Here is a 16877-nt window from a genome sequence, read left to right on the forward strand (position 1 = left end):
CGGGGCTCAGGGGAGGCGGGAGCCTGGGCCCTGGGGGGCCCGCTGTGCCGGTTACGCCCAAAACACCAGCAGTGAGGCCTAACAGCTTCAAAGGTAATAGGAATGACCCAGACCTGGCCCTGGCCTCGTAGGCGCCTGCACTAAAACCAGATACATCCACGCAGCCCAATGGAAAGGGGACCTAGTCACTACACCCCAGCTAGCTTAGCCGGGGGGACCAGGGGGAGGGGGACAGTGATACGCTTAATGTTTTTCTTTAATAACGTTTGAACTGCCAGTTAATTGTATATATTTGTTGAGATGATTAATTCACTGTTAATGCTGTTGTTTATGCTACACCTCACAATAGCGACCGGACATGGTACACACGCGCGACCATCAACTCACACAAACCCAGGAAGAGAAACACAAAGAGACGGGGAAGACGAACAAGCCCCTTTATACCACCACTTAAGAGCCGTACAGGGACACCTGGAGACATGTCACTAAGACGCCGACACAGACGCCCGGACACCCGACCACCGCCTGACAGGAGAGACGCCGACCAAACGGTGAGCAACCCACGTGCACCACTGGTGGTGCCGAGGACTGTGACTCCCCGACGTCTACACCTAACGGTCGAGAGACCGAGACATAGACTACAAGTAACCCTACCCCCCCTTCCCCCTTGCATACCCCACTACCGCCCTTACTGGACACCGGACGGCCCCCCCTGACTGCGACCACAGACCTACTTTAGAACCGCCCACATAACAGGGACTAGGAACTGGAAGGGACACCCACCCAAGACACGAGAAGACAGACATGGCCCTGACGCCCGCTCCCCTACAGATAATTACTATTAACGCAAAGGGACTTAACAAACCGGAGAAAAGATCCGGGGCACTGAGGGACTTTCATGAGCGGAGGGCCTCAGTAGTTATGATACAAGAAACGCATTTCAAGAAAGGGGCTAGACCCAAACTGACTGACCACCGCTACACGCAAGGCTACTACAGCGACTATCACGGGGGAAAGGCCAGGGGAACAGCGATACTACTCCACAAGAGTGTGCCGTTCCAGGAGGGAGAATGCATGACAGATGACGAAGGCAGATACCTATTCCTCAAAGGGAAAATAGCAGAGCGCCCATACACGTTCGCAACAGTATATGCCCCCAACACACGGCACTACAGCTTCCTCAAACAAACACTCCGCAGACTCATGGAGTTTAGGGAGGGAACCCTCATACTAGGGGGGGACTTTAACATGACACTGGACCCAACATGGGACACATCGTCAGGCACCTCCCACATTTCCACGCAACAACGGCAAACCGTTAAATCACTACTCCGCAGCCACCGCCTGGTCGACTGCTGGAGAGCCCACCACCCAGACACAAGAGACTACACCTTCTTTTCCCACCCGCACAACTCGTACTCTCGTATAGACCACATATACACCACACACTACGACCTCTCACTGGTCACTCAAGCCACGATTGGTACGGCGACGTGGTCAGACCACGCGCCAGTCACCATCAAACTAAAATCACCACTCTTTCGCCCCACCACCCCGAAATGGAGATTAAACGAATATCTTCTAACTAACCCAGAGGTCGTAACCCTGATAGGCGACAAAATTAGAGACTACCTGTCCCTCAACACAGCCGAACACACGTCCCCGACAGTACGATGGGAAGCACACAAATCAGTAATAAGGGGACACTACATTCAACAAGGAGCGCTCATAAAGAAACAAACAGCACTAAGACTAACAGGCCTCCTAGAGGAAATACACCAAACAGACGACCAAAACAAACTCGACCCGAACCACAAGCTCCAGTCCCGCCTCCTACAACTGAGGAGGGAATTAGCCACATTAATCCACTCTAAACATCACAGGGACGCCGCCAGACATAAAGCCTTCTTCACCCTACACGGGAACAAGAGCGGCAAGCTCCTGGCGCCTATGCTAAAGAAACGAAGGCAACATACATATATTGACAAGATCAGGGACAAAGGAGGGTCCATACACCGCATCCCATCGGACATCATGACAGCGATCCGCGCATACTACACGGATCTCTACACACTCCCGCAGCCCCAGACAGAACCAGCGAAGGCCAGCCTTCGCCATTCGATCCAAACATACCTAGCTAAGTACCCAATGCCGGCCCTAGATGCTGAAACCGCCGAAGTGCTCGATGAACCCATCACAATAGAAGAGCTATCGGCGGCTATCAAGAGCACCAAACCCGGTAAAAGCCCAGGGCCAGACGGCCTGCCGGTGAAATATTACAAGACATACGCGGAGGAGCTGCTTCCACCAATGGTGGAAGCGTTCAACGCAGTAAGGGAAGGGGAATGTATCCCCAAGCAAGCCCTGACGGCCCACATAACTGTCATACCCAAAGATGGCAAAGACAGAGAATTCTGTGGGAACTACAGGCCAATCTCGCTGATAAACTGCGACGTCAAACTCCTAGCTAAGGTCCTGGCCGCGCGCCTCACGAGGCACATCCCTTCCCTGATCCACCCTGATCAGGTGGGGTTCGTGACGGGGCGCGAGGCCCGCGACAACACCATCAGGGCACTTACCCTCATGCACGGCAACAGGAGGACTGCCGGAGGCCTTCTCCTGCTATCCACGGACGCGGAGAAGGCCTTCGACAGGGTGGGATGGGAGTACCTCTTTGAAACACTAGCCCACATGGGTCTGGGCCCCCACCTCAGACAATGGATAGAGGCACTTTATCGAGAACCTACGGCCCAGGTACTGGTTAACGGGGCGCTGACGAGTGCCTTCACCATCCACAATGGCACCAGACAGGGGTGTCCCCTGTCGCCGCTCCTATTCGCTCTGGCCCTGGAGCCGTTCCTCACACATATCAGACACAATGCAGACATCACAGGCCTAATGACAGGCCCAGTACATCATAAGGTGGCGGCATACGCCGACGACCTGCTGTTTACGGTGACCAACCCAGTAATTACCCTACCGAATATAATGAAAGAACTACAAACATTTGGGGACATATCTAATATGAAAATTAATTACGGAAAATCACACATCCTAAACGTCAGCGTACCCCAAGCAAGGGCGGAACCCCTGAGACATAGCTTCCCCTTCCAATGGGCCGAAAACAAAATTAAATATCTGGGAATCTGGCTGACCAAACACACGGGAGACTTGTACAGGGACAACTTCACGGCCATCCTACAGACGTTCCAGAGGGACATGAGGGAATGGTCGTATCCCCATATCTCGTGGCTAGGGAGAGTACAGGTCATAAAAATGAACTTCCTCCCGCGCCTCCTGTACCTTCTACAGGCCATCCCCATTGTAATTCCGAGACCCTTCTTCGTAACACTCAGGAAAGAGATGACCAGATACATATGGGGAGGAGGGAAGCCCAGAATACAATTCTCCACACTGACCAGACCCAAGGACAAGGGGGGACTAGCCCTCCCGGACTTCCAGCTATACTATGTGGCCACACACCTACAGAGGGTTGTAGAATGGTCTAAGAACGGGGTACACAAACTGTGGAAAACGGTAGAAGAAACGGAGGCAGGTAGACCGATCGCAGGACTCCCATGGAGTCGCGGCTCGAAGGAAGGACATGACATGTCCATATACACGAAAAACACACTGGGAGTATGGCAGAAGGCCCAACGACAGGGAAACATGTCACCCTACCCCTCCCCCCTCATGCCACTAACACAGAATGAGAACTTTCCCCCAGGACTAGACCCACGAGCCCTCAGGGACATCGTCCCGAATGCATCCCCACGTTTGCACCACATTCTCCAGGGAGGGGCCTGTAGACGGCTAACAGATCTGCTAGGGGAGACACCCCCCACATTCATGCACCGGTTTCGCTATGCCCAACTTATTAACTTCATACACACCCTACCACAGGGTCCAGCGCTCGCAAGGGAATATACCACAATGGAAAAAATCAGCGCGCACCCAGACCCACTATCTCACGGGATATCCTTCTTATACTCCATGCTACAGTCGGAACTCCCGACTGAACCGCCCCGTTTCATGGGAAAATGGGAAGCAACCCTAGGTGTCACACTCACGGAAAGGGAATGGGAATCAATATGCTACCTCACACACCACTGCTCCACACACAGTAAAACGCAGGAAACGGCCTACAAACTCCTGACGCACTGGTACAAGACACCACACCTCCTACACCAAATGAACCCAAACACGTCTAGCCTGTGCTGGAGATGCGGGCAGGAGGAAGGCACATTGAAACATATCTGGTGGGACTGCACACTGGTCACACCGTACTGGAGGGGTATACACAAAATGTTAAGGAAGTTTACAGAATACCCACCCCCCCTGGAACCGGCAGCAATGCTCTTACACCACACACCGGCCCCCCACTCAAAATATAAAAAATCTATGACCATCAGAATATTGAACGTAGCCAAACGAGTACTTCCTCAATTCTGGAAGAAACCAGTCACACCATCAATGCTGGCTTGGTTCAACCAGATGGAGGAACTAAGGACAATAGAGGAACTAACAATGACGACAAACGCTACCCTGACGACATATACAGAACTATGGACATACTGGATCTTAGAGACAGCAAAACCACAATTCCAACTAGACCTTAGGACAACCACCGACGCCCTCCCCCCGACCACTCGATAGAACTTGGATACCGAACACTCAAGACGACAGAGGACCACTGACAGATGACCAACCCGACCGCCCCACCCCCCTCCTGCTTACCCTTCCCCAATTCCCGAGGAGAACACACTGACGGACCCCACTTGACTGTAGAAACTTACAGTGGGTCAAAGCTACCCGCAAACGAAGACACCCTAGTGGCCACTCGAAAGCCATGGACAATTAGAGGCAACGCCTCTAGACAGTTAAGAATAGGACACAGGGTGGAACCCACCCAAACCGACCAAGGGGAACGGGACCAACTTAACCCACTGTCCTACTGCCGAGGACAGAGGGAGCACAATATTAGAAATCCACGATACACAGACCTATAATTGAAATTGAAACCTAAATGTAAACCCATACGACAGTAGCAGAGAGCCAAACGGCTCAAGACCATGGTACATATGTGGAGTCGAAACAGACAACTATTGGATCTGCGCATCCACAAACCCTTAAGAAGCGATGAGACCTGCGAGTCTCAATTGAATGATTAACACTAACTATGAATAAATGAGAACCAAATTGTCAATGAGGAAAAGCGGGACCTGCGAGTCCACTTGATTTTCTTGGGGCCTGCGAGCCCGGCTGCATCTGACACTTGTCTTTATTACTAGGGACCTGCGAGTCCTATTATATTGTGCCTATCTCCTGTTGGAATGACAATGCAAACACGTTAATAAAAATCAAATTTACAAAAAAAAAAAAAATTCTACGTGCGTATTTATGTAATATTTTTACATAATTAAATTATTTTATTGATTGCAATTTAAGGGACCTGCCTGCCAACCCAGGCCGAAAGTACATAGAATTTAATTTGCTATCACTGTATTTTACCCTGTAACGTTCTACGACACCCTAAAACCTGTACATGGGGGGTACTGTTTTACTTGGGAGACTTCGCTGAACACAAATATTAGTGATTCAAAACAGTAAAACATATCACAGCGATGATATTGTCAGTGAAAGTGACTTTATTTGCATTTTTCACACACAAACAGCACTTTTACTGATGATATAATTGTTGTGATACATTTTCCAGTTTTTAAACACTAATATTTGTGTTCAGCAAAGTCTCCTGAGTAGAACAGGACCCCCCATGTACAGGTTTTATAGCGTTTTTGAAAGTTACAGGGTCAAATATATGGGTCAAATATTTTTACATTGAAAATGGCCAGGTTGGTTACGTTGCCTTTGAGAGCGTATGGTAGCCCAGGAATGAGAATTACACCCATGATGGCATACCATTTGCAAAAGAAGACAACCCAAGGTATTGCAAATGGGGTATGTCCAGTCTTTTTTAGTAACCACTTAGTCACAAACACTGGCCAAAATTAGCGTTCAATTTAGTTTTTTACTTTTTTCACACACAAACAAATATGAACGCTAACTTTGGCCAGTGTTTGCGACTAAGTGGCTACTAAAAAAGTCTGGACATACCCCATATTGAATACCCTGGGTTGTCTACTTTTAAAAAAATATGTACATGTGGGGTGTTATTTAGCAATTTATGACAGATAATAGTGTTACAATGTCACTATTGATACATTTTAAAAATGTATGTTTTGAAACCGCAATATCCTACTTGTACTTATAGCCCTATAACATGCAATAAAATAGCAAAAAGCATGTAAACACTGGGTATTTTTGAACTCAGGACAACATTTTGAATCTATTTAGCAGTTTTTTTCATTCGCTTTTGTAGATGAGTATAAGATTTTTCACATAAAATTCAAAAAACGTGTATTTTTTTCAATTTTTCATCATATTTTTTCATTTTTTTTTAAATTAAATTACATGAGATTGTATAAATAATGGTATGTAAAGAAAGCCCCTTTTGTCCTGAAAAAAACAATATATAATTTGTATGGGAACAGTAAATGAGAGAGCGGAAAATTACAGCTAAACACAAACACCACAAAAGTGTCAAAAAGATGCCTGGTCGCAAATGTACAACATCGCAAAAACAGTCCGGTCCTTAAGGGGTTAAAAACAGTTTTGATATTATGAAATGCAGTGCGTAAGTGCACATTTTCTTAAAGTTTTCCAATTGAATTCAGTACTGTCCACACTTTAAGTTTATGAACAGCAAAATACAGTGAGTTCAAATATTTACCTTGGTAGGTGTTCATATTTGCTTTTAAAGCTATGTGATTTATATTTACGTTCTTCTAGTGTTATTGTCATTCACGTTGATGGATTAGGTTTCTGATCCAGTTTATCTTATCCAAAATGACTTTGAAACACATTCTTCATTTTAAAGGGACACTTTTAGAACCAACACAAGTACAGATAATTGTAGTGATTGTGGTGCTATTATGTCAAAAACATGGACCAATTGCACTAATACATTTTGCATTACATGGTGGAGTGGGGGATATCTTAAACTAGGAAGGTGATCCAAGCTTTTTTGTGAAATTTTAAAATAAGAAATGAAGTATTGGGAGTGACTTTTATAGACCCATATCACCATAACCACTAGAATGAGATATAGTGGCTTTATTGATTATGGTATTCCTTTTTAGTGAAGACTCTCTTATAATGCGGTGTCTGGTGTCTGGACTACATAAATGCTTAGATAGCTACTTTAAAGAAAAAGTAAGTCATTTACAGTGCAAGTTATAAATTATTTTCCAAGTATTAAGGGAAGCAGTAAATATGAGTACTACACTTGTATTGTAATCATATAATTAATTAATCATATAAATCTTTCTGCACTGAGACATTGCTTACCTTTTCTAGTACATGTAAATAAACCGTAAACTATTTTGCTATTTTGCTATAAACTAAAGAAAAAAAATATTATTTGCCAAGAATAACTACATTTATGATGTCTAGTGGAAGACTAGGATCTGCAAAGAAACAGATAAACTTCAATATCACAATTTTCTATTCTCACTTGTTGTTTTTTCTTTTGTTTTTATTTTTTGGTTTGTTTTTTTGCTCAGGTATTGCTGGACTCTTCTCACTACAAATAAAAGAGCATTCATTTTATTTTTGGAGCCTTTATATCTGGTGTTCACAGCCTGAACTCCACCGTGCTTGATAAGCAGTGGTTCAAATTGTTTCCTCATATTACCTTTTCCAAAATTGACACTAACACACAATAGACACCTTGGCAAACAGTAATCTGAAATTCAATAAAGAACTGGATTCTAATTATGAAGATCTAAATGTCCTGTTGCCAAAGTAGAAATGGTGTTATGGTTTTTCATATCTATAATTTTCAATAGATGCACACACATATTATCTTCAGAAAAGCAATGCAAACATTCAAATAAGGAAAAAGAGACTAATTTTGCTTTCAAAGGTATAAAGATGCAGTAAAAGCTATGATATGTATTTACAGGGTAGAAGATTTCAAATGGAGCCTAGTTGATATTGAGAATTGCAAACAATGTGCAATTAAATAGGCAATGAGTGAGACTGACGCTAGTGAATAGTGTGAAATACAAGTGAATAAGGTATGGTAAGCTAAAATATAATGAGTCATATAAAAACATCTGATATAAAGAGGAAGAAGGAATGAGCTAAAAGAGGACTTGTAATGCTACGTGTAAATCTAGGTCACAGCATACAAGTCTTCCTTCTTGTACACAAATCACTGCATCTTCTTGGAAAAGAATGTCACATGAAACATTCTAGGAATCAAGCATTAACCAGGCACCAATGATCAAAAGTAAAGATTGAATGTGCAGGTGGAAAAGCCGCATGTGTATTCAACATATCTGTAAATGTCACAATCAAACAAGGTGAACTCTACTTTTTTTTTCCAAGTAAAGTTTAATGCCTTTTCTATGTTCAGTCACCATTAATAATACCATTTACAAGAGATAGTTATGGGTACTCTGACCACGATCTTGCATAGTTCTAAAATGTAGATACTACAGATCCCAATAAAAATATTTAGTCTTTGTATTTGTTGTACATTCCTCTTTTTCTCGTCTTCATTCTCCCTTTCTTAGATTTTCTGTAGTTACTTACCAACACAGTTGCTACATTTAACAATTTGCATTAAGATTATATAACATTTATGTTCTAAGAAATGTGCAAAATATATATTTCATGGCATCATCTCTTATGGGTAGATCCGCCCCCAGACTGGGTCAAGACAGGAAAAGTGAGAATGAGTGTACAAAAGGTTCCTGACATGGCCCACGGCTCACGGCTGCGACCCCGCTGACAGGTTGGAGGAATTACCTGTTCAGAAATGGTCTGGGAGTCGACCCGCTGGGGCATCCGTCCCCTTCACACACGGGATCCAAAATGGTGCCAACCACGAGGTCGTGGCCATTTGTAGCTGCGCCCCCAAAGTTCACCCGAATGACGCACACGCACATTCTGGGGTTAGAGGCCAAGCGCTGACCAATCACAGCCCAAGGAGTGATATTTAAACCCCTGAATTTCCCTAGTTCACTGCACTGTCATGGTTTCTGTTCCTGTTTCCTGAGAGTGCGTTTTCTTGTCCTTGTTATTGATATTCCCGATATTCTGACCGTGGCTATTTCTGACTATTCTGATCTCTGGTTTCTCTGACTTGGCTTTCTTATCGATCTTGTGTATTTCTGGCTTCCTTGACCTTGTCTTTCCCATGAACATTCTTTATCTTTCAACGTATTAGTCCGGTAATTCTAAGGACCGATTTACGTTCTGTGTTGGATCACATTAGTAGTCCTGAGAGTTCCTCCTCCTTCTATACATTAGTCTTTTTTCCTGTCCTCAACCGGACGGATAGGAATATTTTTCCTCAAAATCTTTCTTTTTGGCCACCTTCCCATGTACAACATTCCTCCCAGATACAGTTTAGCCTCTCTGTGCCTGAAGGACCCAGTAAACAGCCTGCACGAGCAGGACTAACTGGGTCAGGTTTAAACATTTAAATCAAAAAAGGACTTTTATTTCATAATATGCTGAGGATTGGCAGTAGCTGTATACATAGCCTATACATTATCCCTCATCTAAGGCCCTTTTAAGGCTTTCGGGGAGAAAGCTTTTCTTTTATAGGTATTTTTTAATTTAATATGCTGGTACTAAAAAAAATATATATATATTTTTTCTAACTGTCAGAGCCCATAAGTGATGCAGAAATCTTATTGACAAACTTTGGGTACTTAGCTTTCATTAGCAGCACGAATGTTTGTTTGCGGGAATTGATCCGAATTGCAGCCTTAGGGTAAGTATTCCCTTCCTTCCCATCTTTTGTGTTGGGAAGGAATGTTCCAAGCCGCATTCACGTACTCTTGCTAAGAGACCTGGCAAACGATCCCGTCACTTTTATGCCATTTGCACTTTTTGTGGCGAACGGTGTTTCTATTTTCCAAACGAGCATGCGCCAATCTCCTGAACGCCTTAAAGAGACATTTTCATTCAGAATTTAAAAGGACAACATCATATGGTTTTTCCCTTACATGGGACGAATTACATTGTTCAATACGCTGCGTTATCACAAATCCTTTCTAACCAAGGTATGTATGTTTCTCTTTCTGGGTTATTTATTCGAATTTCACTTAATAATTACATTTTTTAATTTAATTATTTTGTTCTATTCTATCTATTATATTTTATAGATTGCTTCTCCCTCTGCCTCACTCAGTTCTAGGTCCAAGAAAGATTGTTGAGCCAACTATTTAATACAGATTTGGGGATGCAAAAGAGTGTCAATTCAGGCCCCATCATTTATGTATGGCCTCATATTTAGCAGCTCAAGCATAAGCTGAGAAAGATGAAGAGAGTCTTGAAGAAAAACAAAGATAGGATCAACAGATGCATAAGATACAGAAAAAAAAAATACCCGAAGGCAAAAACATATGCCTAAATTCCTGTCCAGTTCCGGTTTGGGGACAGAGCTACCCATAAGTGATGCTGCCATGATAAACAGGAAGATAAAAAATGGTAATTAATGGTAAGTATGTAATACATTTTCAGTATTTGAAAAAAATGCCTTTTAAAGATTACACTACTACTGCACATGCTGCCACTTAGTTATTTTCCAAATAGGACATTTTGGCCTACAATTTTAAATTCTCAGGTCAACTAACTACAATTTCAGTGTGGTGGATAATAATAAATAATACATTGCAAAATTCAGGCCAAGATGGTTGATTTGTAACAACTCAGCTATAGTCACAGCTAGGTAATTTTAGCCTGAATTCTGCAATCCAGTTTTCAGTGCACAACAATGAGTGTCTTACATGGCAAGGCTTTGATTTACTTTAAATGGCTGTTTTTAAATGAGCAATTTGTAAATTATTTTCGTGACATTTTATAGTAGAAAATTAAATGCATTTCGCACTGTAACATTGCACAAAAATATAAAAAATTATAGATCAGAGATACAGTGTGAAATAGCATTTCAAGTTGTAAAAGAAAGTAACATCTTAAACTAAATGATTTTCTAGCTGAAAATGTCCCTACTTACAGTAATAATGAATCATGCAAAGTCATTTGGTTTAACTCAGTTCATCTAACTGTTTTTCTCAGAAATTCTATGATTCACATGGCATTCAGCATGATTTGATCTGCCTTTCATTGGCACAGTAATACCATACAAATTATTCAGAGGGGAGGGTTGTAAATAAATTGCCTGACAGAGCAGAATTATTTAAATTGTATTATATGGAGCATCACAACCTACAAAACCTACAAAAGGTGTATATCGCAATCACTCACCTGTTCAAATCTGTCTGAGTCATAGAATTAATATAAGTTGGTTTAATATGGTTTAGTGTTTACATTTCTGTCTGCTCTGTTCATGCAGAAATGATAAATAATAAGCGCTAAACAATGCTGCAAATTCTTCTTTTATTCTGCATTCTGCCTGTTCCCTATGATATGTGTTAATACTAATACTGTGCTGTTTGTGTATGTATTTATTGTAACAGGAGGGGAAAGTCCAGGATGAGGGTTCAGACCAAACTTGTTATGCCTTTCATCCCTACTCTGATATCAAAGCACCCAAGGGAGATGTAAAAATGATAATTACTCACAGTACTACCTGACAAGCTGTGACGAGACCAATTTCGCCACTGTGCATTGGAGGAGACTGGTTGCCCGCCTGCTGCCTTTAGGCTATGGCCCAATGTTGAAACGCTTGATTTTACCCTACAAAGACATGAAAGCCGGGTCATTCGGTGCTTGCCCTGTTTGAGCGGTGATACCCCAGATAGCTATGCCATGGAGCCCATTCGTATAATGAAAGACTATGGGAAAGACTTTGGCTCCAGGGCAATTGAACTGTATGTGTGTGGTCTGAGCGCCATTCAGTAATAATGTGCGCTCATACCTAAGCTATCTGGGGATATGTTGAATGTCTGTATTTTATGTAATAAATGTAACCTTGTGTATTTTATTGTATTTTACTGTCTTTTTACCGCCATATGTGCTTAATGGAGTTTTGCCTCTGTCCTTGGAGATAATTGGATTACTTCTCAATTATCTCCAGGATAGAAGACCCTGTGGAACTGATTCTGGGCAGAAAAGCCATGCTTAATTTGGTCACAAAGGACTTTGATCTATCTTTTGAACCAATGGACCAATTGGATGATTTTGACGTATTTTTGTATTTGGAGTATGCTGATTATGAAAATGTATGTGAATGTGATGCATACTTTTAAAGTTATGAATAATGTGGAAAAACTGTATTTTTCTGTCTGTGATAATTACATTACCCATTGTGTAAGGTAATTGTATCACAGGCAGAGGGGAGGATTTTGTGTGGGAGTGTCTGAGTGTATTGTACGTGTTTATTGGTTGTTTTCCAAAACCCTGTGGGTGGTACTAATGTGTATATAAGAACAATAAACCCACAGCTCTGGCTGTTCACTGCTTGACCCTCAACACGGAGCCTTGTCTCGTTCTTGGGGGGATTTATGGTATGCTGTTCCAGTTTGACTGCTAGGAGTGTAAACCTATTTGTATGGTTTTTCCTATTCGGCTGTTTACAGCATTCATATGGTTCTGGTTCAGCTGTTTACGGCATTCATATGCTTCTCCGGTTTGGTGGATTGGTGTCTACAGTAGCTGTGTCTGTGTCTCTGGAAGGGAATATCAACTAAACGGCTTTTACCCCCTTTTATGCCCAGGGTGCCGTTACACAAGCATTACTTTAAATCAATACCTGAGAGTAGTCACAGCCATCAGCTTGAATATATTTTATTATGGGGAGAACAGAGCCTTCTAAACATATAAACATCTGGAAGGGAACAGGTGACTGATACATATTAACTACCTTAAACACATTAAGGCAAGTCAGATTCCATTAACAATGTTAAAGGAACACTAAAGGGTCAGGAACGCAGATGTATATTCCTGACCATATAGTGTTAAAACCACTATTTTGGAGGCTTACCCCCTTAAAAGGTAATAAAACTTACATTATTTACAGCGCAATGCGGGTCCCCCAGTACTGGCCCTGCCCTCAATCCGTCTCCTTTACGGTCATGATCAGAATTGATTGTCTCGTCCCATAGGAAAAGCATTGAATTGGCTGATATTATCAAGAAGATGGGTTGTGGGGGCAAGCACCGGCTTGGCAAATCAGCATCTCCTCATAGAGGTGCATCTCGATGCACAGCGTGGACATGCTGAACATCAGTTCTGCACTGATCCAGAAGGCATCTCTAGTGGCCATCAGAGGAGCAGCCACTAAAGGGAACAATGTAACACTGTGTACATACAAAATATAGCTAGCACTCTAGAGATGTGGATTTGTGTGTATAACATGCAGCTGTTAAAGTGCAGGGTGCTTAATAAGTAAGAAATAACCTGTTCCCCTCCAGGTCCAGAAATCATGTGAAGAAAAGTAATAAACTCGAAGCACACAAATCTACTATTCAAAGAACAAGATGAAATACACCCACAAATATAAAGTGCATATATGTAGAAAATGAACCAAGCAAACAGCCACATGCATCCAGGCACTAAAGTGCTCACTGCAAATCCAAAATATGGAAAAACCTAGGGAATATACTAACCCAGAGCTGGAGACTCACAAACACCCCAATGTGTTGGTATGCAGCCTTCCTCAGGGGTGATCTCACAGTTAATGGCATCAATTTCTACTTTTATACACTCACCAAAAGTGTTAAGTACCGTAAATGAAAACAGATGTGGAACTTCTAATGATGAGCAGCACCTGTAATTAGATCTACAATCTATTCTGTTCTCCTGTTACTGATATCTGCGTGGAGTGCCTGACGTCATTGCTTATGACGTCACCATATATCGCACTGGAACATGTGACATCATCACGTACTGCGCATGCGCAATTGCAAGTTGCTACTAGCAATCTCTAGAACGGAAAAACGGCAGACAGGTTCATGGTTAATTTTCTACATATATGCACTTTATATTTATGTTGTATTTTATCTTGTTCTTTGAATAATACATTTTTTTCAAGGTGTGCTTTGAGTTTATTACTTTTCAACAATGTAAACACTGCCCTTTCTCTGAAAACAGCAAAAAGCCTGTAGGGACTGACTATACTAACTAAAACAAATACATTAAGCTGTAGTTGTTCTTGAAACTATAGTGTCCCTTTAAGTTTAGCGAAAGCACAGAAATGAAGGAGAGTGGTTATCTGAATCTAGAAAATAGCAGCAGGACTATCAGGTAAGTAGAGGGGAGGCAGAGAACAAGAGGGACACAAGACAAGTGCACAGAAACTATTTGTATAGTAAGTGATCTTCATATAAATAGCTAGAAATTGTACATCCTACTACCAATTTACTTTTTGCATAGTTGCATTGTCCTATATACTACACATTTTTTATGGAGATTGTTTGAATGTTGATAATTAATTAATTTCTTTAAGACATATATTTTTTATATATTTTCTATTTATTTATTTTCGGCCTATTATTATTGCAATCCTATGTCTATTGATGATAAAGCTTGGACTACATTTACTCCTCCTCAAACTAATGTCACAATGAAAAAATGTATCAAGCTAGTAGAACATAGCCTAGGAAAGATCAAACAGAATAGGTTAGAAAGAGATCAGCTTAATTTATCTACATTTGAAAGGTCAGGTTTCCAGATATTAAAAAAAAAAAAATATATAGTAATCAAGTCAAAAGCAAAGCAGTGGTTATTATGAATTTAGTATATGAAACTAAAGTTGAAAATCAGCTGGGCAAAATCAGAGGGTGCAACAAAGTCCAACAAAACAAATTGATCGTGAGATCAGCAGAGTGATAGAGTGAACATGGCATGAAGATCAAAATCTTAAAAAGATCCTTACAGAAGAAGTTCCTTTACTTCCTTTCTATATAGTTTGCACTCTTCAACAATCTTCAACCCTTCAGGGTGTCTTATTGCTGCAGGATCAAATTTACTATTTCAGCCATTGGCTACATTTATGGATCCATTTTTGCAACCATTTTCTTCTAGTAAGGTACAAGTGGTTCATTGTTATTCCTAAAGAATGCAATAGTTCACGGTTTACCAACGATTAGCTTCACACCAGAATCTAGTCAGTCAATAGTCCAATTTCTTGGTTCACTGTTTTTAATTCAAAACCAAGAGTTAGAATGTCCAACATGCATTTCTCATCTTTCCATCCACCCCAATTAAAAATCAAGTTTACCTTGTTCACAGTTCTTGCTCATAAGGTACATTGTCATAGATGTAGCAGCCTTCGACGATATTGGATTTTTAAGCAAGGGTTAATCTGCAAATGTATTACAAGATACCAAAAACAGAGTCAAAATCTTTCCTATTGAAAATTATATAACAAGGCAAATCAACTAGAATTACAAATGTTTCTACTTGATCAGCTCAAAACAGCTCAAAACAGACTGTGTGCAAGGAGACACTGGCATGCTTTAAACTGAGATCCAAAATTAGGGGATGCTTTTAGAGATTCATCTTTGAAAATTAATCTAGTTCATGTCTCCAACATACCTTTTACAAAGATAGAGAAAAGGTTAATATTTCTTTACTCAAAGTCACCCTAGAATATGACAGCAGTTTACATTCACCTCTACATGAACTGCCAACAGTTTTCAGTAGTTTACGTAGTGAACTATGCATGTGAGTTAGGTATATAGGACAAACCTACAGATCTTTGTCAATCCGTCTAGGCAGCAATTATTTTGCCAGATGTACTATGATAAAGACTTCACTTGATAAATAACATGGACATGAAGTGTCATAGTTTTGCTTCATGGCACCTGAACACAAATTCTTTATTTGCAAACTGTTTATTAAAATTCACCCAAAATCAATCAATAGATAAAATGGAAATAGAATTCAAGTAGTAGACTGGGAATATATTTTAAGGATGTATATCTCATTGTGCAAAATGTGTGACTTGGAGATTTTCCTATTAAATGAAAACTAGTGACAAAATCACTAGGCAGAACCTCAATTTAGACAAAAGGATAAAAAAAGGATCAGCGCTAATATACCTAACTAAAAGATATATATAAAAATACAAAAAATTAAAGTAGGCGACACACCTTAAAACATAAAGCTCCCTCTAAGCCTTATAAACAACAGAGATGAGTCAAACAGGGGGGATAAAGATTGCGCCAGAAATGATAAAAGCAAAGATGTTTTATAACATATATATATATAAATAAAAATATAAAAAAGCATTATATATATATAGGAGGACAAACAAAGAAAAAGCAAAAGAAAGTTCAAATATAAGTCCGAGTGTGAATCCAAATGGTAAAACTTGCTGGAAGATAAAACCTCAAAGAGTCAGGGTAGTTACTCTGGAATGGGGTCAGATTAGAGTATTCTTGGCAGCCATATATGCAACAGAAAGAGAGAACAAATGGTGCAGAAAATCCCAGAATAACATAAAAGTAAATAAAACGTCTATAGTCCTACTTACAATGGATAGAGCTTGAACTAGCTCTAGTCTGAATGGCATACTGTGGTACAATCCCCTTTATAGGATACACGGTGTAGGTAGGCAGATGTATCATCGGTATGAAGGTCATAAAACATATAAAAGAGACAGTAACAGTACTCACAGTATAAAAGGTACCAGGAGTATAGAATAAAGATTAGGTACTCTTAATTGGGCAGACTAACTGCTCGATGTGTAGGTGTAAGTGGTACAATCCCCACCGTGGATACTTTTGGAGTAGTCCTCACTGGAACTTAAAATCGGATGCCAGGTAGAAAATAATAAAAAAGTAAAATGGCACACTCACAGTGGAAAGAGGCCAAAATACCTTTATTAAAATACA

Source organism: Pelobates fuscus, chromosome 4, assembly GCF_036172605.1.
Source record: "Pelobates fuscus isolate aPelFus1 chromosome 4, aPelFus1.pri, whole genome shotgun sequence".
NCBI lineage: Eukaryota > Metazoa > Chordata > Amphibia > Anura > Pelobatidae > Pelobates > Pelobates fuscus.